The sequence below is a fragment of the Toxotes jaculatrix genome, chromosome 19, assembly GCF_017976425.1.
Source record: "Toxotes jaculatrix isolate fToxJac2 chromosome 19, fToxJac2.pri, whole genome shotgun sequence".
In the NCBI taxonomy this organism is placed as follows: domain Eukaryota; kingdom Metazoa; phylum Chordata; class Actinopteri; family Toxotidae; genus Toxotes; species Toxotes jaculatrix.
Window position 1 is genome coordinate 16669475 of NC_054412.1, and position 10429 is coordinate 16679903.

Below are 10429 nucleotides of genomic sequence, written 5' to 3' on the forward strand. Positions count from 1 at the left end.
TTGAATTAGAGCCACAAGCCCCTTTGTTTGCCCCACTGACTCTCTTCTCATGGCATTCTGATCAAAAAAACATAAACCCCAACTGTGCAATAGAGGCCATTAGTATTTACAGTGCGCTATGTTTATTATCATGGATATCTGAAAAGTAATGAATACATCAATTGTGTCTGGTCATGGCAAATAGAGGCCTCGTTCAGTCCCCCAGCTTTAACCACAAGCGCTTCATTTATGGTTAATAATAAAAGCTGTTGGGAAAGAAAACATTCAAAATGCAAATTGTTAACCTACCCACCAGTCTGCTCCAACACACACACACACACACACACACACACACACACACACACACACACACACACACACACACACACACACACACACACACACAGCATGATTAGATAGGGGACAAGTGCTGAAAAATCAATTTTGGGTGATTCAAACCACTAAAGCAAAAAGCCAAAAGGCTTATCAATCTATTATTTATTAACCACCTGTCATGATAGGTAATATTGGGTATAAGCCACTGATTCAAATAGTATACATTGGTGTTTTCTGTTATTAGTCACAGATAAATAATACATGATGTATATATGTAAGAATAATAATAACATATAGGCCAATGCTTTTATTTTTAGATTACTTTAAAGAGTAATTTCATTAATGGAATTCTGCAAACGGAACATTTCAAAGTGACTTTTATTCTCTTCAGTTTCTTTTTCTGATTTCATTATTTCATTATAACATTTTATAATGGAACAGTGAGTCTGACAGTCAGTACAAAAGTAGCTGGAGGTTTTCCCAGATTGTTTGATGTTTGCATCCCTGTGTTCTCTCCATGACAATGTACAGTTTGTAATGTAAGACTTGACTTGGTATTTTGGTATTTTATTTTTTTGTCTATGAAGTCTGAATTAGAAAAGTGAAAATAATACAATATAATTACATTCATGGGGGAGATAATTTTGAGTACCTAAATCATCATCTGACATATCTGAATGTGTGGATCATGACTGCAAGCACTGTGTCATGTGCAAAACTGACATGTCCGACAGTTCTGGGCAATGCTGAACATAAAACATGACATTTTGAACTGAAAATTGTAGTGGTAAATAATGTTTATGATGAATGACAAATTACTGAATCACTTATGAATCAATGGCAATATTCATCTTTAGAGTCTCTTTTTACTGCAACTGTAAATTATTTGGTACATAAATTGATTTTTATTCTTCTTTATTATAATATAATTTTATCACAGTACAAAAAAAAAAGAAAAGATCCTCTGGTATTTATATACCTATGTCCGAGCATATAACATATAATGTAATTTGTTGTCTGGAATTCAAAATGAATCGTAGTCAAATTAAAAGATTGATGTACTATCCATACACTAACACTACCACTATATGCCACATACATGTACAGCTCTATTTTATAGAGGTATGAACCCACTGGGTGCTTTGGTTTTTATATACGGTTTTGTAATTAATACAAAAAGCTATTGCAGAATATTATTAGGCATAGAACATACAGGATCATAACTTATTCTCACAACGGCCATTCTCATATTTACTAATACTATAACTTAAGGAAAAGACTTTTGTCACCTGGCTTAAGAAAACAAGACAACTGGCAGGATATCAGATGTGAACTGCAGTGTCAAAGTCAAACAGTGTGTATGCTAATGTGTCCACCACCGCCTCTGCATTCTTATTTTTCTCTTCGCTATAAGAACATCATACTGAATGCAAATGAAAAAGCAGCTGTGTTAAGGAGACAGTTTTGTAACTTCAAACGCTCAAAGTTCATCGCCCTTAGGTCTAAAATAACTTAGATTTGATCATCTCTGGTAGTAAGTAAAATTATGGTTCATAAACAAATAGCTCAGTTAAAAGTTGCAGATCGTTACTTGGGTTCTTATTTCAGTGGCAGCAGTTTCCACACTGTACTATTGTAACATCAGAGAATGAATCACTTAACAGTAGCATTTAATCAATGTCCACTTTCATTCTCAGTGGCTGGACTGCGAGCAGTCACTTAGCAACTCCTCCTGACCTTGGCTGCCATGTTAGCATGCATGAGCAATCTGCATCCCTTACGCTTTGATGTGCCGCCGTCTCCCCTTCTCCATCCATGCATGAGCAACTTAAAGATTTCCTGTCCGGGTCAATCATATTGAATTGAGAGCTGATCGACTGTGACAAGCAGCTCTCTCACCGACCAAGTCCACAGGACACTGAGAAAACGTTTCACCTTACCCAGGTGCAGTCACCTTGGTCATGAGCAATGAGGTCTGAGGATGACTGAGTAATTCCTTCCGTTGCTCCCAAGACAGCACATCAAAGAGATCTGCATGTAGATTAAAGCCAGGGGCTTGCAAAGAGTTTACTCTCAGCCAGTTAGCATTCACACTCACAACAGCGCTCTTTGGGAATTTCGAGACAGCGGGAAAGGGAACACAGTCAGAGTTTCTTCCATCACTGAGGTAAGCAGAGTAAGCAAGCCATGAGCGAGTCATTAAAAGACCACCTGTTCTGCATCTCTATCTCAGCGTCGAAGTATCATAGACAGAGCAAAACATCTAAGACCCATGCAGCATGCACACATTCAAACAAACACATCTGAGCGCTTGCACACATGCAGACACATCCACACACACCATTAGACACATGCCTCTGGTTAAGGTGGTGATACACAACATATGGTGCTGGAAAGCCTCCTAAACCCCTTGCAGAGAACACAGAGGAATCCTCAGGATTAGTGTGTGACTAGTTCATACAATGAGAATTTTTAGATTTAGGCCTTTGGCAAAGGCTGACAGGCTAATGGCCTGCTTCAGACATTTAATTAGCTTTTACGGGGCCAACTTTTCCGAGTAAGAACGATGACTTAATAAAGTAGTCATGTATTTTGTCATTGCTGAATTGTTAATATAGTTGCAGTGATTATCCCCTCCCAGAATTGAGGACACTGTCTCAGTTGATGAGTTGTCAGCAGTTAAAGGACAGATGCGCTGACAGAGGGACAGATCATCAAATATATCACTGATGTACTCAGAGTCAGTTCTTATGCGGTGGGCCATAGCCTCACTGAAGCAGCGGAGAGAGAAGTAGATTAGAAATAAAATACACTTTGTTAAGCAATATAAAATGCCAATGCACACTCGAGCTCTTTTCAGATCAGTCTAAATAAAATTTTTGTGTTGTCACCTTTTAGAGAAACCACAGAGTGGAAACGCTATACCCCTTCCCTGACAGCAATTGTCCAATCACAGCTCAGTGACTGTAACAGGCATAATAGGTCTGTCAGTCTTTGGATTTCTCTGCTCAAACTATTGATTTTGTAGTATACTATATTCAATGTCAGCCTTTTAAATTTGCGTGTCTGGATCCTGGGTCTCAAAATTTGTTCACTGTACATCATGGTGCCCTCAAAAATTCCACAGTGGAGCAAAAAAAGCAGTGTCCATGTCACATGCACGACTCTCTGCTAACACTCTAACAATGCTGCATTTTAAAGATTTTAAAGATGATGCAATTACAGATTAAGTGTCCAAAATATGAGTAAACTATGAGTGTCTGTTATATGGGGAGGAGTTCCTCATATTTATCCTCTGAGATAGTTTTATTTTGGTAAGTCATAAGACATGAAAGATGGGGAGAGAGAGAGCAAAAAATGGAAGGACTGGATTAAACTATGTGTTCTATACTTCCTTTTTGAGTGCGTAAGTGCATTCACACTGACATTTATGGCAACATGCGGTGCACTTTGGGTACCCAGATGGTGTACTCCTAACTGTGGAACAGTTGAGTGTGAGATGCAGTACACACTCAATGGTCACCATCTTGGCTACATAGCAGAATACAGGGAGGATCAACCAACCTATTTTCAAACTTGTATAAGCATAAAAATGTAGGTTATACATGTCTACATAACATGTTTTCCTCACTAAGTACCACCACATGTATCCTATGGTATGTATCTAAACAGGGTTACATGCAAGAACAGTGCTGCTCCTTTATTTCCATGTCTTCTACATGTTTTGCTGGGACACGTTAACTTTAGTCTTAATGTTTCAGCCTGATATCGTGTAAAAGCATATCAAGTGCAGATTTTTAGACAGCTTTGCCAGGTTCACTCAGGAAAAATGTAGTTTTCGATCTGTCAAACAGCTAACGGTATTATCCAGTTACACCTGATAAAACTTGCCAACAACAGTTGTTATTTCTGTCGACAAAATCGACAGTTGACTGCAAGTGAGAAGCTGTTATGTCTACCTCTGTCTGAAATCAAGGACTCACTGTTTCTAAAATGACTAACAATTTCGAGAGGTAAATCTGCAAACTTAAACACTGTAAACAGCATATGTGCTGTGCTAGAAAGAAAAGCTCGGCAGGTGTAAGGACTGGGCTTAGCTAACAATCAATACTGTTTATAGAAGAATTACCTTTACTGTTCAAATCAGATACTGTATGTGAAAATGCTACATTTATTAATACCATTCAGTCTCAAACTTGAGTTTACACCAGAGCGCATAGAGGCTGTTGGAAATGTGAATATGACAATATTATTTAAATCTCCAATCTGTTGTAATGGTCTGTTCATTCTGTGCTGAGTAAATATGAAAAATAAACAGCAGAGAAGACATACTCAGCCTTTCAGTTATAAACAAATCTGTGCTGCGTGTTACTAGCAACTGACTGGAACAAGGTGAGTGGCCATCGATGAAACATCAAGACACACTCACCTTCTCATTAGAATATGCAGATGAACTCCATATTAAAGATGCTGACAGATGTTCAGATGCAAATTCATGAGCCTATGAACTTGTAAATGAGCAACGTTATCGCTATTGTCATGGGAAAATCTAGTTGGGTTGTCGCAAGATTTTTGTTTTTTGTTTTTTTGGTCAGAAACTGATTGTGTCCATCTGTCAGAAGAAACATCTCTGGTGATGTTCCAGACGCCATTAGGCTGATTCTGAGAAAACCTGAGGGCTGAGGGATCTTTGAATGCACCAGCATTCAAAAAAAAAAAAAAAAAGAGAGAGACTGGGGATACTTATTAAAGGTCAGAATTTCAAAATTTGAAAGGCCATTAGTCTGGTGTTGATGCACCTTAGAAGGGATGAATCATCTTGTTACACATGAGCCCTGAGGGATCCCTCCATTATTTATGGGACTTGTTGTGACTTGAATATAAAATTTTACTCATTTTATCACTGATTAAAATGCAGCATCACAAAGTATTTCAAAAACAATTTAAAAACTGCTTGAAAAATGATCTGAAAGTGGCATTACAAGTCCAGCCATCTCCTCCTCAAGACATGCTGGCGAGGCCTCCTTGGCGCCGTCTTTAGCGATGACACCCGTGCACACAGGGTTGGGGTCACATCTGGCTGTGCATGGATCTGATCTGAGCAATCAGATGGAGCTGGCGAAGCATCTCATGCCAGCCTCTGAGCTCAGAGGGAGCGGAGGAGCAGAGACAGAGGCAGGGCGAGGAGGCGCAGTGGGTGAGAGGTGTGCAGATGGTTGATAACAACTCATATATGCTCACCACATTTTCTCCTCTATGCGTTATCTCTTGTGAGTAAGTGTCCCGATTGTCTAAATTTCAACTCTTTTACTCACTCCTGTCTATTGTCTTTTCTTCCAGATTTAGAGTCCAAAGGAAAGTACTTTCATGGAGCTCCTTTAGCTGAAGTAATGCCAGAAACAAAACATTTTGTGTTTCTAGCAGCACCCCTGAGTCTAAAAAAAGTCCCTATACGCCACCTGTGAATACACTGTGAAGCAAGGCCATTATAGGTATGTTTCAATTAAAAAAGTTAAGGGAATTACTCCAGTTTTGTCAAAATAAAACACGAATAACTGCATGTTTTCAGCACATTCATTTATGCAAATACACGAAAGAGAATGTGTACGTTTACATAATGAAGGGCAAGTAATTCATGGCATTTTTCATTGCTGCCTCTCACTTGTCAATCTGTCTATTCTGATTCACTTGTACCCTCTGGTGGTTTTGTTCAGATGCTATGTTGATGTGGGGAGTCTGCGAGTGAACTTGCAAAGATCCTCAACACCCCAGTTTTTTTTTTTTTTTTATTGTCTATTTTTTTGTTCTTTCTGGTTAAGTGAAGGTGTGGAATGATGAGTGGCAGCATGACAAAATGTTTTATCTACAGTAGCGAAAGAAAGGTGTATCCGGAGAAGATCTGTTTTTATCAGCCTTTGTTGCGCAGCCCCTCCTCGGTTTTGGCAAAAAAAACAAACAAAAAAAAATAAATAAATAAAAAAAACAGGTGGAAAAACTAATACTATTGTATAATAATATTGCTGCTTTGTTCATAGTCATAAACATCAGTTTTGTAAGTATTTATAAATCAACCTACTGTGTGCCTGCAGTTAGTGTCCATATGCACTGAACAAGAAGATGCCACATTAGATGCTGTGCACATTTAAAACATGATCTGACTTTCAGTGAAGAAGACACTTCAGAAAGCTGACACAGACCTGATAGGAGTTGGGTTGTGTGTCAGGTGGGGTTCAGGCTGCCTTTGCATAAAGCTTTGGGCTTGGGTCAGATGAGGGTTGGATTATTTTCAAATTTAACTCAATAAGAAAAGTCTTTCATGTGTTGCAAGCAGATATGCAATTGCGACTGGGAAGTGGGAAATAAGACAGAGAATAGCCAGTGTGTTGCAACAGCCTGGCTGCTTAGTGGACAGTAATGGATGAAATGAAGAAAACACTTACAAAAGGGAGCTTCCTAAAATCCCCAATCTACTAAGCAGTAAGACAGGTAATTTATTATTTTGAAATGCCACATGCTGGTGGTTGATTGCATTGTCTATACTGCCGCAGGCCAGGTTAGGGTCTCTGTTTTACTGAGGATTATCTGAACAACAGCTTGGATAATGGATAAATGTTAAACTTATGGAGTTATTTTCCATCAACAACAAAATGGTCCTCACTTTACAACAGAACTCCATCATGGCTGGAAATATACGTCAACATAAGGAGTGAAATATTTAACTCACATATCAAATGCTTTTTGTTTTGTAATTAATTTGTAATTAGTATATATTATCAAAGCTACAGATGGAATCATTATTTGCAAGGTCAATGCACGGTCCAATAAAGATTTTTATTTGGTGTGAGGTTATATTGATTGCATATATATATGCTGTAACAGAACATTTCATGAGCACACTGCTCAATGTGATGCAAATGCAATATCTTACAGTCATAAAATAAGGATTTAGTGTACGTCCTACACCCCAGGCAAAGACTTGTCAGAGCAGCCAGGCTTTTTTTTTTTCCTTCTTCGTCTGGCAACAGTTGCTTGACACCGTAGCTCAGCAGTGACGGTGCAAACAACAGGAATTAACTGAAGACGATGCGCTCCCTGTGCTTTCCACTTTAGAAATTATCCATGTGGCCAATGACCGTGCTTGCTGCATATCTCGGCCCAAATAATATCCAAAATTTAACACTCAGCCCAAAGCCATTATCAGTTTCTTTCTCTGCCAAATCTATTTACAGCACCCTCCAGCAGTTTAAATTGGAAGATTACTCTTTAGTCCATACAATTTAGAGAATGCATAGCATTTCCATCACCGCAAGGCCTTGAAATCAATATGTCAATAAACCAACATCTTTTTCTATTCCATTACCCTCCCTACTGGGTGCATACGACATACATGAGGCAGGCCAATGCATGCATGCTCATACAACATGACACCTACATGCACCGATATTTTCATTCCTCTTTTTATGCATCCAGTTTTAGAAATGCTACATGTCATTATTAGGGTACATTTTTTGGAGGATCACTGACTTTTCTTTTTATTCAGCAGCTCTCCTGGAGAATAAATCAAACCAGCACAGAACAAAGAACATGTCATATTTCAGCAGCCGCATGCTGTAGTTTGAATGGTTATCATTTAAACTGTGCGTCACCTTACCCTCAGAGACAAATTTCAACATGTTTCAGCAAAAGTCAGAGCTGGGGAGTAAAACTGTAACCAGCCATCATTTATCAGTTGTTCCCCTCTATGAAAACTTATGTTACGTGAATGTGTATATCACATTAGTTATCTCCTTGGGCAAATAATACTTGCCATGTTTTATTCATAATGTTTGCTGAACTCTGGCCTGGCTCAAGCTGGCTCGGGGTGAAGATTGAGCATGTTAACTATTTATCGCACATTAGGACAAGACATGAGCCCGTCAGGCTAAAAGCCCACGACAGCACGCTGCCTCGCCTGCCGTCTGCTGCGGAAACCTGCTGACAGGGGTGAAACTCTACACTTCCCTTCTCTTCAACAGATAAGGATCCAGACCTCCTTTAGTCACCACTGAGCTCCCCCCTGCGCTGCAGACCGACACACAGAGCTTCCTACAATTGAACTGGCAAGGGAAATGAGGACAGACAATCTCTTATCAGCAGTTCTATTGCCTTTTCTCTCCCGTTTTTCTGACAATGAGGCACTGTGGTTCCTCTCTTTTCACTCGCCAAACGTGTGACTGTACCCAGGACATGGAGATGATCAATTACCCTCGATGTCTCCGCCCCATCAAGCACATTCACAATGCTTTAATGAAACGAGAGCAAGTGTGATCGTGTGGACTCTGGGAAATAGAGGTGGAGAAGAATAAAGAGAAAAATTCATTTTTCTCCTTTTTTTTTTTTTTTTTTTGAGGTAACAAGGTGTTGAGTCCCTAAGAGAAAGTTAAGTATCTCTAAAGAACAAAAGCACCTCACAAAAGAAAAGTAGATTTCATATCAGGTGCCTGATGGCTGCCTTTGACCTTACTTTGGTATATTCTTACTCTATTGTGAGTGTGCATACAGAGAGGGCAGAGCAAGGGAATTAAACTGTCCTGCAGGCACAGACATATCTAATTGTTCAATGTTCCAGCTGAATGTGGAACCCGTAAGTGCACAATATTAAATGAATAAGACATTATGAATATAAAATAATCATATTAATGAAATATTATTTCAATATATTCCTTTTCAGCATGGGGCTTTTTTCATTTTAACATGCTCCGCCAAAAGCGTGTTTTTAATTTTCCCCAATGACACTTGTGTCTCAGAAATTTCTTTTTCTGCTGTCAGTGATATCCATGTCAGTGATACTGTCGACAGTCACAGTTCCTCCGCCTTTCGGCCAATCACGTGCCACCAAGCCTCTACAGTAACTGCGACCAATTCTGACCAGCTAATTACTCTGACTCAACCAGCTAGCTGCGACTGCAAATACACTGTGCAAATGCTGCATTCAGGCAATGTCAGCAATATGGCGAAGGACAGGAACACCTCCAGTTATTCTGACTTAGGGGTGTTTACCCATTAGATGGTGGAAAATGATATACAGTGTGATATACAGACTATGTTTATCCTCTGAAACTATAAACCTCCAGGGCGAGGATTCTACTGGGCACAAACTTACTCAAACAAGAGGATTTGCAGACATTTTTTAAGGGCAAGCAGTGTTCTATCGGTTTTGGGGGGGGGGCAGCATTTAGGAAGTCTCAGATTTTTTTTTCTCCCCTGGATGAGAGTACTTTAACTTTCACACATTCAAAACTGTAGATTCCTGCTCCACTGATAGAATTCTGGATTTGTGAAATCCCTTTATGGCAGACATATTGCTGCTGTAGCATTGCTGTATTATTACAGCTTACTCCTGTAAGCCGCATTTTCCACAGAGGTTAACAACATGCTTTGAGCCAGGATGAATAGCTCCAAATTCTGTCCTCAATTCATGCCCATATTTGGCTTAGAAGATATGAGAAACAAAACATTTAATTCTATAGGGTCTCTCATTTTCATGTGTATTTAAACATTCAGTTCTATTTCATGTATGAAGGCGTGCAATATACTCAATTCTTCTCACCTTAATTTTGTAACCTCCTTTCTGACTTATGTTTTATAGATGAAAAAGGATGAAGGTTTTTTTCTAAAAATGTTTCAGAGGTCAAATTATTGCTCATCCATTAGTCATAAGTCATGGAGCACCAAACATCTAGGATCAGGCTGTTTCAGAATCATGCCAGAATCAAAAGGAATGGTTAATAAAGCTTTTGTTGCATCATCTCTATAGCCTCAATGCCTTGTGAGGGTAATTATTTGTAATTAAGGATTTTTTGTTGAAGGCGTAAACAAAGAAAATTTATGAATTCAGCAGACTGCTTCTCAGCTGCAGGTCTTTTCATCGTGCAAACATTTTGCTCTTTGCAGGCCGGCCGTGTTGGATTCAGCCTGGGAGATTTATTGAACCAACTGAGGCTTCAATCAGTTTTGCCTCTGCTTTCAGTTAATTTATGGCTGAAGCAAGGATTATTGAGTGCTCATGCAAGCTGAAGACGCAACAAATTAGCACTTCCAAAATCATTTTTGAAAAAGATTTTTTTTTACTCTC